General features: G+C 37.6%; 1 long non-coding RNA gene across 16 annotated transcripts; it reads right to left on the minus strand.

Annotated features, from left to right (window-relative positions):
• Positions 1-277: 277 nt before the first annotated feature.
• Positions 278-14936, minus strand: LOC116258572 (uncharacterized). 16 transcript variants are annotated; one of them, XR_004173759.2, is made up of 10 exons: positions 14654-14934; positions 7250-11072; positions 4382-5726; positions 4217-4309; positions 3536-3619; positions 3345-3380; positions 3133-3229; positions 2969-3052; positions 2453-2550; positions 278-1672 (listed from the first exon to the last, which is right to left on the minus strand). It is a non-coding gene; the product is annotated as an uncharacterized LOC116258572 (long non-coding RNA). The 16 variants fall into 16 exon arrangements; XR_004173746.2 differs by having other exon boundaries at positions 278-465; positions 904-1672; positions 2453-3229; positions 14654-14936; XR_004173754.2 differs by having other exon boundaries at positions 2453-3229; positions 7250-10206; positions 10295-11072; positions 14654-14935.
• Positions 14937-15918: the final 982 nt, after the last annotated feature.

Consider the following 15918-nt stretch of genomic DNA (forward strand, 5'->3'; position numbering starts at 1 on the left):
CATTCTTAAAAGTAAGTAGGACGGCTGGAGGAATGTTCCTATGCCATTCCCAAAAGTAGTGTTCCTAAGTAGTTTTAGGAAAGGTCGCAGCTGTTTTTAATAATGACTCATTAGGAACGGTCCATAATATGTGTTCCTAAAAGCTCCCACATTTGAACATATGTATAGGAACAGTCACCCTCACCATTCCTAATAACTCATATATAACTTTTAGGAAAAATATCTCTGACCGTTCCTAAGAGTGTCATATATATATATATATGAAGAGAGAGAGTCATTAAAAAAAATGATGAAATTGATAATAAAATGTTTACTTGATGAAAAAAATCATTACAATTAAACAAACTATACAAAAAAAATTATAATTTCATCATGTAATTAGCTCTAGCTTTAGCTCCTTCATCCTTTTCCGCTTTCATGCCTGCCCACCTACAATGACCATTGAAACCTCACAGCTGCCCTCCTCTGCTCAGTCATGAAACAAATTATTAAGTTGAAGGAGGTCATGAAGAGTTCGATACCCTAAAACATCTCTTAGCATAAAAGAAATTTAGTGTCACATTAAATATACTAATCACCAAATTCTGAACATAGTCATGTGTGCAAGTTCACACATAGCATACAGTTTAAGAACTTTAACGTGGTTCCTAAATTTGTAAGATATTGGTCACATACAAGTGTCATCAACAGGAGCGCCTAAATAAATAACTAAATCCCCTTCTTGGATACTTGATGGAACTCCAACACGAATCATTTCACCAGCAGCACATATTGGTAAATTATTCCCGTTCTCACGGTTGAGAATGTGACATCAACTAGCGACCTGAACTCTATCTAGTACGTGAAGCATACTCAATAAGCAAATGAAACGCCCAAATTACATGCACAAAGAGATTTAAGTACCTCCAGTGCTCCATCTTCTTTATAAAGGGAGGCATCAGTTGAATACTCGTCTGGGGCCTTTGATTATGATGAATAGAAATAGGATAACCTGGACAGGTACTAATATAACCAAACATGCTGGACCCTGGATTGTAAGGAGACAGCTTTCCAACCTACACCAAGAAATAACCTGTATCTGCTCATATGAGCTTCCATGTATCTCTTCAATGTGCTTGTTAATGTCAACTTAAGATTTCCAGTAGCAACAGGCCTCTATGTATATGTTGGTTTACATCGTCATGCAAGAGTAACCAATTACTACTATACATATAATATTATAATCTTCATCTGAAACAAAGAAAACAAAATAAGGACAAACATAATCAGCATAAAACATTTGCTACTTGCAGATCTATATCTAACACCAATCATGTTCTCCCCACTAGTTGGTGATTGATAAACATGTGGGGAGAATGGTGCTTATGTGACACAATATGCTTATGAATTAATGCATCCTTGAGTTTAGCCTGGTATCTGACTCTTGAGATGATAGGAGGAAATGGCCACGGATCGGGTCTTTCCCAAATGGAGAACTTGATTGACACTGTCAATCTTCTGGTGCCCTCATGGGAAGGAACCATTTCTGCAACTGACCAGAATGATAGACCAATTACTTATCATGAGGACGACAGTCAATGAGCTCAGCATCATTCCTGTGTATGCTGAGGGTTGACACCATTATGTTGTTCCTCAGAGATTGCACTCCCAGCGTTCCATTTTTACCTGGGTCCTGAAACGAAAGCAAGCAGATTACCGTATCCATTTTCATGGGACGTACTTTATAAACACTGTAATCAATCACCCAATTTCACAATAATCAATTAGATGGGAAACAATCACTTAATTTCACAAGATTCACTTAGATGAGGTTGCTAAATTTTATTCTAAAGTAGCATTGATATTCCTACAGCAGTACCAAAACACTTGGCAAGCTCTAACTAGATAGTTTTAAGAATGACTAGCTTGAACTTTTGGTTCCAATCAAATATCCTTCAACTGATTGAGTTTTATAATCTGATGTGATTTCTTGATACTTGAACTTTGATTAAGTTATTCTAGACATCTCTTACAAGCAAAGCATTCTAAATCTTTTGTGTCAGCTACCAAACTCTCTCTGCTTTCTTTTTCCCCTGCTTTTGAGTGAAAGGGCCTAATTCATCTGTTGAAAGTGACATACTGGTGAAACAGATCAATTTGGACTTCAAAAATACAATCTATAATGGTAGACAAGATGCTAATGAGCAGGACATAAACACAATTTTCAGCACCAAAAAATTGAAAAGAGCACCATGAAAGCAGTTGATATTCACAGTACTCTCTACTGTTGACCTTAGCCAGTACAAGAAGACCAGCATTTTCTCTGCATTTTTTGGAAGTGTTCAATATGTTTCAGAAAGAACAAGTATTAAATGTCACGTCCAATCGAGTAATGGGTTTTGATCACGATATACATAATAACATACACACATAGCAATTGTACATTACACCTGAAAATTAACCAAACTATTACCTTTTGATAAATCCATCCTTGACAATCTTGGAAAAATCCAATCTATGCAGTAAACCTTTTTGTATGAGAACTTCACAAGTCCACAAGGATATGGGCAGCTGGAGCACAATTTGATCTTTACAATCAGTATGTATATTGGATACAAAGATAGACACCTATAACTCATTAACAAAAAAGAAAAATGACAACCGCTCAAGAAAAGGCAACAAGAAGTAAGCTACATTTCCCTTTGAGAGTAGGAAACCCATTTCATCAGTTAATAAATGCTTGACATTTTTGCCATTATTTTGACTGCGGAATGAGAATTAGAAAAAAAAGGAAAACCAAATAATGATATCCAATACAAGATAGTAAGAGAAAAAAGATCAATAGTGGAGCCTATAAAAAAGAAAAATTATAACAAAGTCTAAAAATTCTTGCTGGTGAAGGGTCCACATGCAAAATTTTAAAAATTTAACTTTAAATGAATTAAAAACTAAAATGTCCAAGACAAATCAAACTTCATGGAAATATTACCGGTTATGCATCTGCTGCTTCTCACTTCTTTAACTTCATTACATCAGAGGCAAAAGAGGCAGGAGAGGAAGCTTACCTCGAAAGCTAAGATGGCAACAAACAGCTGGTTCGGACATCACATGCATAGACACTAAATAAAAACCATCAAATTTTCTGCTTCCTACCATGCTTGGGTCTGCATATCTTGATCAAATTTTCCTTGATCTTTCCTTGTCATTGACCTTGGCTGACCACACCACACGAAAGGTTGATTGAAGCCCCCTATTAGGAAAGCTCATTAAGCATAAAAATTAAAAGCAGAATGAATTAATTAGAGAATAATAATAGGGAATAATTTACTGTTCAATGCAACCCCAAACTCAGGACTAGGACTTACTTGCTTCAGGATGTAAAGCAGAGTTAGCTTTCTTCCCTGCCAAAAATTGAATTGCATCTCTAAATAAGATATACTATACAAGGGCTATGTGTTACATGTAAGAATTTCAGTTAATGAGAAACACTAGAATAACAAAGCAGCTCATCAAATTAGCTGGATAAAAAATTTATGTTCATAAGAAGAAAAAAAACCTGGATCAATAGCTGAACTTATTGAAGTTCCTGTCCATGATAGTGATGCCAAAGTTCACTGCCACTGCAAGCCCAGTTCACAACCTATCAAAGTAAGAATTCTTGTTAAGGAAAGCAAGTTAAGAATGGAAAGCTTCAGAAATTATGATTTCATGGACACAAAAGGGTTATTAGCAGATCTTTTAAGATGTGAAAAACTGAAAGAAAAAAAAAGAGAAGAAAAAAAGAACAATGTTGATAATAGAGTGAAATTTGGTGGTCATGCTTCATGGAGATAATGCATGCAGGAGAATTCAAATCACTAACTCAGCCAAGGAAGATTAGCTATGACAGATAGGGTCTCCATCTGAGCCACACATGCAGCTAGGATGAAAAAGATCACAAGCAAGCTATCAGCACCTGAATTAATAAGATCTAGTTTTGGGAAGAGGACCATCACTAACTACATATCCTTCTATATTGATAAGATAAGGGACCTTGTTAGATGATCAGTAATGACAGAAAAATGAGGCCAGAATTTAACACTCACCCTGGATCGATGGACTTTTTTTCTTTTTCAAGACAAAAACAAAAGAACAAAAGATAATCTATTGCATGGATCACATACAGAACTTCTCCAGAAAAATAATTAATCTGCTGAATCTTATTTATGTTTGGTTGCTGAGAAATTTGATGACCAACCGCTTTACTAGCAGAACCATCCACCCACTTTCTTGTGATAGTTGTCACATAGAGTCTCATTTGTCCTTCAGGGTTCTGGTAACTGAATTAAGACTGCACAATTTAAACCAAGGTATTACATATAGCAACACAGGAAAAGAAAAGAAAAGGATAGAAATGGCATACATTGTCTAAAACTGAATATACACTTGCTAGCTTGCACCTCGTGATGCAGGGCTTGGCCATTCACTTGGCGAAACATCAAAGAAGACAGTCAAACAAGTCCTTTTATCAAGACCACAAATTTTCTATAACGTTGCATTCCCTTGCCCAATGACATCTGCACACAATGGCCCTTTCTGCAAAATATGTAGATGCCTGTACTTTTGATTCTTTTTATATGCAAATATGTTTTCTTATGTTTATAAAACCAAATGTTCTGAAAAAAAAATTAAAGTGACTATTAAATTCACCATGTTGAGGATTTATTGAAATGAATTTTGGAAAAATAACTATTATAAATATTTTATTTAAATCAAAACAATAAACTAATGGCTTTATGTAAATAATAAGAGAATGTTAACTATAAATTTTTAATATTGATAGTATTTAAAAAATTGGCAAAATAGTAAGGTATTCAAGTGGATTTTCGTAAAATGTAGAATTAAATTTAAAATCCAGAAAATGGGCCACCAAATATCATTGAAATTAAATGATATTTATATTTATATATATTACTATGAAATGAAATCGAATTTTTAAAATAGACCAAATAAAAAATTAAAAGAGTAAAAGGGTGCTTCCAAACCATCATTGAGGCAGCCCCCTACGAGATTTCCATGTTCATGTTCATGTTCATTCATAGATAGAAGCATCAGAAAGTTGTGTGCAGACAAAATATAATGCAAGTAGATCTCCTCCCACAAAGTTGAGCTGATCCGCTGAAGCCATCTTCTGCTGTGGTCATGGTGACCAACTTGGAACACCTGGACTAAAATGAGTTGACACAACCTTCACCTACAATATCTCCTGCATCCAAGTAGATTTGACACACTTAGGAGGCTTGTATTGTGCAGCAGAAGCACCTCTAGCTGTAGCATGGTCCATTACTTCATGGGATGTGCCACCTTTCACAAGTTTGATCTCCAATGGTCATATTGTTTTGTCGTAAGCACACAGGACTCTGTAAACATAATTTAGTGACTGTCTGATAGTGAGACAGCATTGGTCGATTACCATGAGAATGAAGAGTTCTCACTGTGATTGATTGGAGAAAGTTCACAGTAAATAACATAATGCCCCAGAATTGTCTTAACATCAGTATAGCAAATGTAGTCAAGAACTCTTGCATTATGTGGCCTAAGGTGAGCAAGTTCAGCTGCCGCTATGGCCTTATGTAACTTTGCCTCTTCCGTTTTCTCCATATCAATGCTAAGGCAAACATTTTTCCGAACAACAATGTGGAATTGGGGAGCTTTGTTGTAGAATTTGGCAACTCTTAGTACGTCCCCAATCTTACATTGGTAAAAACCTAATGTGGCATGAAAAAAATAAATTCATCTCGTGAGCAATGAGGAAAAGACATTAACCCCTTGTTTGCATGGCTTCATATATCTATCTATATATGTTAATTTCTTGGATATGATTAATAACTACATCTATAAAGTAGATCATTGAAAACCATTGGAGAATGTTTCAAAAGAGGGTATGTGATTGTTCCAAAAGTTACTTCCCATGAAGATTATTTGATTTACATATCCCGATAGACGCGAATTGTCAAATTTGCCATCGGTCATGGGGAAAGGCAAGGTTACCAAGCTGGTAATCAAACTACAGTACAAAGACCACTAATTGAGTTTAACTGGCTATCCTTGTCCTAATGCATTTTTGTTGGACCATTTCTAGATGAGCACAATTAAATTTTTTCTCCAATTTAAGCCTGTAATTGATTCATCAATGCTTATTTTCCTAAAGGCAAAACATAGATTCAATTAGCCAAAACACTTGCTTTCTTCACCATTTTGGCAAAATGAACAACTATAATGCTTTCACTTCTTCAGAAACATACATACATGTTCAAATTAACTAATCTAAGTTTGTGTTTCTTATTAAACATAACATAAAAAACCCACCAATGGATGGCAGTTACTTTTTTCCAATAAAAAAGTGATCCTATGTAGAGATGGTTAGTCAAGACTATTGGCAGTTCATAAGCTGTCATGTACAGGAACAGCTACTCAGTATTTTGACTTTGAATATATATATATATATACAGTTGTGTGTGTGTGTGTGAAGAGAGAGGGAAAGAGTGATCAGTCTCATAATTTATGTTCGAGGCAAATCCAGACATGCTTTAACATGATTTTAATCCGATCCATCTATATCATAACTTATGTTACATATTGTGAACCTCTTGCTTTGGATTTTTTATAACTTAATGAAAACCTTAGCTTTAGGTATCAAACTCTTGGCCCTAAGATGTTTTCTACGACAGAAAAATTAAAGCATCATATCCATACTGTTAATTTGCTTAAAGAAGACTGTAAATCAATGAGGGTTCTCTATCACTTACACCATTGAATGTTTCCGAGAGAAAAGTTAGATTGCTTGACCATGAAGCGCATACAAGTTCTTGTAAAATTTCTTAATAAACAGCCTAAAATTGTTATAAATACTTTATGCTCAATAGATCCTATTTTCTGGAATGGAGATATAGTCAAATTGTCTGCACTTGGCAGAAGAACAATGACCTGGGCATGTACAATTTAAAATTTTGAAAATAAAATAGCCAAATGCCTCAGCTACATTAGGGAGGTCATGATAGAGTTATTGTGTGTGTGTGCCTGTGCGTGTTTCTGTGTGGATGTGTGTCGGGTCAAATCTTGCTGAAACTAAAGGACACTCTCTCATATGATTCATGTTTAATGAAAGCCACAAATTCTCACTTTTGTTGTACCCAAGACCACATGGAAATGCACTTGCACATAAATACATAGAGGAAAATGCAGAAACACACACAGCCATGTGACTGAAGAAAGCTATATAAACTTTTACCAAAGTAAGTGGTCACCACGAGCTCATACTCTTTTCCGTCCTCCACGTGAGCCAAATCCACAGGGTCCACCACTTGCATTGCCCTTATCCGGCCAATATCATCTCCAGGCTTGACAGGCAAAAACTCAAAGTAGGCCATGTTAGGCATAATGGTATAGGCAATGTCCTCAGGCTTAGTAAAAGGGTACAAGTTTAACCCAAAAAAGCACTGATGATCCATAGAGAGTGCTGGCCAAAGGCAAATCCCCACTGTAGAAGTTCAAGCTTGGAATATACCGTGCCATTGGTCCTGTCACTATAAGATCCAGGAATTTTGTATTTGGGCAAATCCTCCTTATGATACCCCGAAAATTCCCACTTGAACATTCCTTCCTTATGTGTACTGCATTTTCTGGGTCAGGTGTCAGAGCGTTTCCTAATGCTGCTCTAATTTCTGTGTCAGTGACTTTTGGATTCACTGTCCCATGCTCAATATCTGCTGCAAAGCCACAAATTCTCACTTTTGTTGTTCCCAAGACCACATGGAAATGCACTTGCACATAAATACATAGAGGAAAATGCAGAAACACACACAGCCATGTGACTGAAGAAAGCTATATAAACTTTTACCAAAGCAAGTAATCGCCACGAGCTCATACTCTTTTCCGTCCTCCACGTGAGCCAAATCCACAGGGTCCACCACTTGCATTGCCCTTATCCGGCCAATATCATCTCCAGGCTTGACAGGCAAAAACTCAAAGTAGGCCATGTTAGGCATAATGGTATAGGCAATGTCCTCAGGCTTAGTAAAAGGGTACAAGTTTAACCCAAAAAAGCACTGATGATCCATAGAGAGTGCTGGCCAAAGGCAAATCCCCACTGTAGAAGTTCAAGCTTGGAATATACCGTGCCATTGGTCCTGTCACTATAAGATCCAGGAATTTTGTATTTGGCCAAATCCTCCTTATGATACCCCGAAAATTCCCACTTGAACATTCCTTCCTTATGTGTACTGCATTTTCTGGGTCAGGTGTCAGAGCGTTTCCTAATGCTGCTCTAATTGCTGTGTCAGTGACTTTTGGATTCACTGTCCCATGCTCAATATCTGCTGCAAAGCCACAAATTCTCACTTTTGTTGTTCCCAAGACCACATGGAAATGCACTTGCACATAAATACATAGAGGAAAATGCAGAAACACACACAGCCATGTGACTGAAGAAAGCTATATAAACTTTTACCAAAGCAAGTGATCGCCACGAGCTCATACTCTTTTCCGTCCTCCACGTGAGCCAAATCCACAGGGTCCACCACTTGCATTGCCCTTATCCGGCCAATATCATCTCCAGGCTTGACAGGCAAAAACTCAAAGTAGGCCATGTTAGGCATAATGGTATAGGCAATGTCCTCAGGCTTAGTAAAAGGGTACAAGTTTAACCCAAAAAAGCACTGATGATCCATAGAGAGTGCTGGCCAAAGGCAAATCCCCACTGTAGAAGTTCAAGCTTGGAATATACCGTGCCATTGGTCCTGTCACTATAAGATCCAGGAATTTTGTATTTGGCCAAATCCTCCTTATGATACCCCGAAAATCCCCACTTGAACATTACTTCCTTATGTGTACTGCATTTTCTGGGTCAGGTGTCAGAGCGTTTCCTAATGCTGCTCTAATTGCTGTGTCAGTGACTTTTGGATTCACTGTCCCATGCTCAATATCTGCTGCAAAGCCACAAATTCTCACTTTTGTTGTTCCCAAGACCACCTGGAAATGCACTTGCACATAAATACATAGAGGAAAATGCAGAAACACACACAGCCATGTGACTGAAGAAAGCTATATAAACTTTTACCAAAGCAAGTGATCGCCACGAGCTCATACTCTTTTCCGTCCTCCACGTGAGCCAAATCCACAGGGTCCACCACTTGCATTGCCCTTATCCGGCCAATATCATCTCCAGGCTTGACAGGCAAAAACTCAAAGTAGGCCATGTTAGGCATAATGGTATAGGCAATGTCCTCAGGCTTAGTAAAAGGGTACAAGTTTAACCCAAAAAAGCATTGATGATCCATAGAGAGTGCTGGCCAAAGGCAAATCCCCACTGTAGAAGTTCAAGCTTGGAATATACCGTGCCATTGGTCCTGTCACTATAAGATCCAGGAATTTTGTATTTGGCCAAATCCTCCTTATGATACCCCGAAAATTCCCACTTGAACATTACTTCCTTATGTGTACTGCATTTTCTGGGTCAGGTGTCAGAGCGTTTCCTAATGCTGCTCTAATTGCTGTGTCAGTGACTTTTGGATTCACTGTCCCATGCTCAATATCTGCTGCAAAGCCACAAATTCTCACTTTTGTTGTTCCCAAGACCACCTGGAAATGCACTTGCACATAAATACATAGAGGAAAATGCAGAAACACACACAGCCATGTGACTGAAGAAAGCTATATAAACTTTTACCAAAGCAAGTGATCGCCACGAGCTCATACTCTTTTCCGTCCTCCACGTGAGCCAAATCCACAGGGTCCACCACTTGCATTGCCCTTATCCGGCCAATATCATCTCCAGGCTTGACAGGCAAAAACTCAAAGTAGGCCATGTTAGGCATAATGGTATAGGCAATGTCCTCAGGCTTAGTAAAAGGGTACAAGTTTAACCCAAAAAAGCACTGATGATCCATAGAGAGTGCTGGCCAAAGGCAAATCCCCACTGTAGAAGTTCAAGCTTGGAATATACCGTGCCATTGGTCCTGTCACTATAAGATCCAGGAATTTTGTATTTGGCCAAATCCTCCTTATGATACCCCGAAAATCCCCACTTGAACATTACTTCCTTATGTGTACTGCATTTTCTGGGTCAGGTGTCAGAGCGTTTCCTAATGCTGCTCTAATTGCTGTGTCAGTGACTTTTGGATTCACTGTCCCATGCTCAATATCTGCTGCAAAGCCACAAATTCTCACTTTTGTTGTTCCCAAGACCACCTGGAAATGCACTTGCACATAAATACATAGAGGAAAATGCAGAAACACACACAGCCATGTGACTGAAGAAAGCTATATAAACTTTTACCAAAGCAAGTGATCGCCACGAGCTCATACTCTTTTCCGTCCTCCACGTGAGCCAAATCCACAGGGTCCACCACTTGCATTGCCCTTATCCGGCCAATATCATCTCCAGGCTTGACAGGCAAAAACTCAAAGTAGGCCATGTTAGGCATAATGGTATAGGCAATGTCCTCAGGCTTAGTAAAAGGGTACAAGTTTAACCCAAAAAAGCACTGATGATCCATAGAGAGTGCTGGCCAAAGGCAAATCCCCACTGTAGAAGTTCAAGCTTGGAATATACCGTGCCATTGGTCCTGTCACTATCAGATCCAGGAATTTTGTATTTGGCCAAATCCTCCTTATGATACCCCGAAAATTCCCACTTGAACATTACTTCCTTATGTGTACTGCATTTTCTGGGTCAGGTGTCAGAGCGTTTCCTAATGCTGCTCTAATTGCTGTGTCAGTGACTTTTGGATTCACTGTCCCACGCTCAATATCTGCTGCAAGTTCCTGATAATGACGCTTGAGGTAGTGGATAGCCTGGAGAAAGCTTGGTGCAAAAGTTGAACCTATCTGAGAGATGGCAAGCCAGTCAGCCAGGCCAGCAAGCATTTGAGCATACAAGCTTTGTAGGATGTTAGCATAGTGTACTTGATGTTAGCATAGTGTTTCGAAGAAATTGAGGACTTCTATAGTAGCTTGTAAGTACAGTCCACATGATAATTCCAGCGGGACTCTTGGCCTCTGTTTTAGTAGAGAATAAGAACAGGACTTTTCCTTTATCTAATCCTGAAATATTCCTGTTTGTCATAGAAGAACCCAGCCATCATCAATATGCTGTTAAGGTTTAAGCTGCAATGAACTTTTGTCCTGTGTAAGCCCAAAAACACATGAAGAAAAAAATGTGGATAAAAACAGTACCTGGCCCCATATTTTATTCTCTTTAATTAGTTTGGTTCTTACAGAAGTTCTTGTTGTTAAGGAGCCTTCCAAGAAGTTCCGTTTTTTAAGTGCTATTTGTTGTTAAGGAGCCTTCCAAGAAGTTCCGTTTTTTAAGTGCTATTTGTTGTTAAGGAGCCTTCCAAGAAGTTCCGTTTTTTAAGTGCTATTTGTTGTTAAGGATCTTTCCAAGAAGCTCCACTAGTGCAGTTATGGTTCCTTGATCTTCATTTGTTTTTTGTCCATAGGCATAAACTTTTTAATTGATACATAAACCCTTCTAAAAAATTACATGCTGTAGCAACTTTTTTCCACATATTTGTACAACTTCAGCATAGTTTATACATTCTTTGTGTAAGTGTACTTTACTAATAAACAACAATAATTCTGTTACTTCATAAGTGCGCTTGTTTATCTTAGTTGAAGAACATAACAAATCTTTTGACACTCCAGTTATCAATTTTGCAGCAAACACTGGATATGTGATCCACCTTATCTTTTCCTTTCCTCTCTGACTCATTGTTCCATAGTCACGCAAAACTACTTTGTGACCCTTGGAGGCAAGGTGAATTAAGAGGTATTGTCTCCTCATTAACATTAATTTATTCTTCGGTTATTTTTCTCCTTGCGCCTGCAGTAGGTTCTTTTTAACCCAAGGGTCAATAACCAAGAAATGAGCAGAATATGGTGCTTCAATGTCAGCAGTTCTCGTTCAACACAGATTTCTTTCTCATTCAATTCCCTGGTTTGTGATCATTCTCATATTTAGCAGAATACTGTCGGTAATAACAGCACTTGTTGAAGTGAAAATGTAGTGATTAACGTTCTTTCTCTTTTCATTTTTTATCATCCTTAGATTCATTGTTGGTGTTGTTTGATTCAATGATGAATTTCATTTAATTTGAGATCGTTATATATAACATGAATTAGTATCATTATGTTTCTCATAGTTTAAAATTTATTCAAAATGTCTACCTGAAATAGAATAACCCATGCATATCTGATTTATGCAAGAACTTCAAATATTACTAAAGTTTTGTTTTTATACAAGATCTCGTATAATTAGGACATCATTGTTTGTTTAATTTAACTTCAAATATTCAAATACCTTAAGGTATCTTACTTTACTAACCAAAATTTTGTTTTTTAATCAGAATGAAATTGCTTAATCCAACACCATATTGCTTATCTATTCGAAATTCACTCAAATGAACATTTAAAACATAGAAAAGGGTAGTGAGAGTACAATTATGCTTGTACTCTTGTAGACTTGTAGACTAAGAGGCTGATGGCCCATTTCATTCACCAAATAAATGATATGTACTTCACAGGGAGAAAAATAAAAATGCCAACTTAATCTGTTACTTGTTCATGACAGCGGGAATGAGCCATCTGAAGATTGTATAAATCCCTTCATGATGGTTGGCAATCACTGGGATCATTTTCTGCCCACTGCCTGAAGTTTTGGAGCTGCCAAAAGAAGCGACATTCAACTGAACTGAGAATTTACAATGATGCACTAATGCGCACATAGTTTGGGGAAGGAAGAAGAAGAAAGAGGTGAGACAGGGTTTTGGGTTTCCATTTCCTTTCACCCTAGGGTTTGAGATCAAACCTATAGAAATTAAACGTCTAATTTCTCTGATGGTACTCAAATAAAGGAAAGAATGGGTTTGGGAAATACCAAAAAAAGAAGCGATTTTCAATTTTACAAACTATCCTCACACTCTAGTTTATAAAGGAATAAAATCGTTGCTTTACTGTTAGTTATGCTGAACATCGCAGTAAATAAAAGAACGGCTCATTGTAAATGATTAGCATGAAACTATTATTGATTATATTTAATTGGTGTTAATACGCACATTATGGTTTTGAACCCTTGAAATTATGGAATTGGAATGATTTTTAGGAACTTCATTCCAAAAATTGTTGGAATGGAAATGAAATCCACATTTCCAAAACTCCAAATCGCAATGGTTGAAGATTAATCAGATCTTTGGAAGTATTTTAAAAATCATAAGGCAACTAGGTAATTTTGTTAAAAGACACGTGATCATTTTGACAAACGAGTGCAAATTGTTGGGGCCAAAATGCAAGTTTGCAATACAAGTGTGAAAAAGAGGTTCTGACTGGCAGATTAATTTTCACCTGCTTCTTCTCTCCACACTTCTCTTCTTCACCATGAAACTGAGTCGCCGCTGTCAACCAGCAACTGCCCACCAGTGATACTTGTATTGTAAGGAGGAAACCCAAAAGCATTTGAGGTGGATATACAAAAATTTTTTGTAGTTTTTGTTTTTAGTTTTTTGTGACACCGGAAACAACAGTGTTGGCCGGAAGTAGTTTGCATCGGCCTGTGATTATCTCTCTCTCCCTCTCTCTCTCTCTCTCTCTCTCTCTCTTTCACATTCTCGTTCTCTATATTTTGTCCTTTTATAATCCCCTATGTCGAGAGTTTTCCTCTGCATCGACCAGGTTTAAAAAGCCTCGACACCCAGGCTGGATTTCATCTGAATTCCTCTGAATCGAGGTAGAGGATAACAATAGGAGAGGTGGAGTGAGAGTGGAAGCCTCGAAGTAGAAAAATTGGTTCCAAAATTCTCATCCGACCCCACAGGGTGGAACGAGAGTTCCATCAACTTGTTTCTGGAATCGCTCATAATGGGCAAAAATTTGGTTCCTAGTTTGATGCAACCCAAACTAAATTTGGATATTTGAATTTTAATCTCTTGTTTACAGTGACATTCCAAAAAAGCAAATTTGCCCTTAGGATAGTAAAAAAGAACATGGGAAAAAGTTCATAGTTGTTTGATACAACCATTAAATATATATATGTTATTATTCCTAGATTAAACCACAAGCATTTGTTCCAATTCATTTTAAAGCGTGCACAGGTAAATTATATTTATTGGGTTTTGATCAGGCCAATTAGTTCAAAATTGACTGCACGTACAAGAAATCAAGAGAGAGAAGGAGAGATCTAAGACCCGATCACAACGACCCTCAACTCAAATTATTTTCCCTTGACAAGAGAGCCATCTATGAATGGAACTAAGGTTAGTGGTAGAAAAAATTAAGGTAATGTTTGATAGCTTTGGACCTCAGATCTTGGTCTTAGTAATGTGGATCTTAAATCCACTTTACATGTAAAAAAAAACATAGATTTAAAGTCAGACGTGGAGCATTACAGGGAGGATGACTCTAAATCCACAGATCTGATATCCTAGTGATCTCATATTATTGCGGATCTAAGGTCGGTGGTGAAACAAACACATTCTGAGTGAGAGAGAGAGAAAGAGGGTGGGGAGGAATACCCAATCAATTATGCTCAAGAATTGCAAGCCTCAACCCAAATCAATTTTCTTTAATAACAATGAGGAGAGCATCCTCCAAAAAGTGAACCAAGTGCAATTTAAAGATAAAGAGAGAGAGAGAGATAGACCTGATTAGTAACTCTGAGATGGGTTGAGCAGAGAAAATGGGTGTTTGGCAGCTTGGACTTGAAGGTTTTCCTGTCTATACTCAGCGTTGGCGTTGGTGGAAAGGATGTCGTCCAGCACCATCTGCTGCACCTCATCTACATGACTCGTCATCTCTTCTATGAACTCCAATGGCTCCACCTCCTCCATCGCAATTCGCCTCAACCTCAATCTCCCTTCTTTCACCATCTCTCTGTCCCTCTGAAATTTGATGAAAAGGGTTTTTGATATAGAGAAAAGAACATTCCAAATATATAAGAAGATGAGCACATTCCGCCACGCTTGGCCATGACAATAATGAGTACCACAACATCAAAAGAGTTAAAAGGAAGGACGTATGGTAATACGCCAACTATTTCACTCAAAATTTTCCCCATAAATTAGCTGTTCAAGAGAGAACCAGCACGGTTTACTGTAGCTCACTTGGTCGTGTCTTGGTATGATTTGATTTATTGATCCCCTTAACTTATTTTATAAATGTAGATATTTTTAATATTCATTTAGGGTAAACCATGCTTGTTATAAAACCCCCAATGTGATGCTGTATCCTTGTGCTTTTAATTGTTTTGGAACATGGGTGGGTAGACCTATGGTACAACTTTCAACTCAGATGTTAAACTTGCCACTGTTTATAACCTAGAGAAATAACACACTGGACCGTAATAGCAGCCTGGATTCGAACCTACGAAGTTTAAGCAAAACATTTTAGGTAAATGATTCAAAGTCAGTGAAGCCAAACTGATAGCAGGAGCGGCTGGGGTCGGGTGGGTTACAGGCCTTTCATCAGTTTGTAACCTTTCCTGAGGTTTGGAAGTGTGACAGAGGTGATCAAAGAGACCAGCCTTTCATAAATGTTGGAAAAAGTCCCTCCCAACCCACTACTACAACTCGTAGTTCCTAATTCTTCAAATTTATACAAAAACGGTCCAATAAATACAGAAACATTTAAGTAGTCTACCATGTTTAAACTTACAACAAGATTGTTCTCTTCAAAAGCTTGTGCATTAAAATTAAATGTCACATCAAAAAATCCTGAGATAACTCCAAAAACCTATGTTTACAAACCCCACCCAACTACTCACGTGCCTCCCACTTGAATATCTCTTCAGGTCACGAGAGTTGGAAATTCTTACCCCAACGCCTACATCCTTTTTACCTCATATCTTTTATCTATAACATAATCCCAGCAATCAATAAAATGAAATTCGCAGACACAGATAGTTAAATT

Source organism: Nymphaea colorata, chromosome 8, assembly GCF_008831285.2.
Source record: "Nymphaea colorata isolate Beijing-Zhang1983 chromosome 8, ASM883128v2, whole genome shotgun sequence".
Lineage (NCBI taxonomy): Eukaryota > Viridiplantae > Streptophyta > Magnoliopsida > Nymphaeales > Nymphaeaceae > Nymphaea > Nymphaea colorata.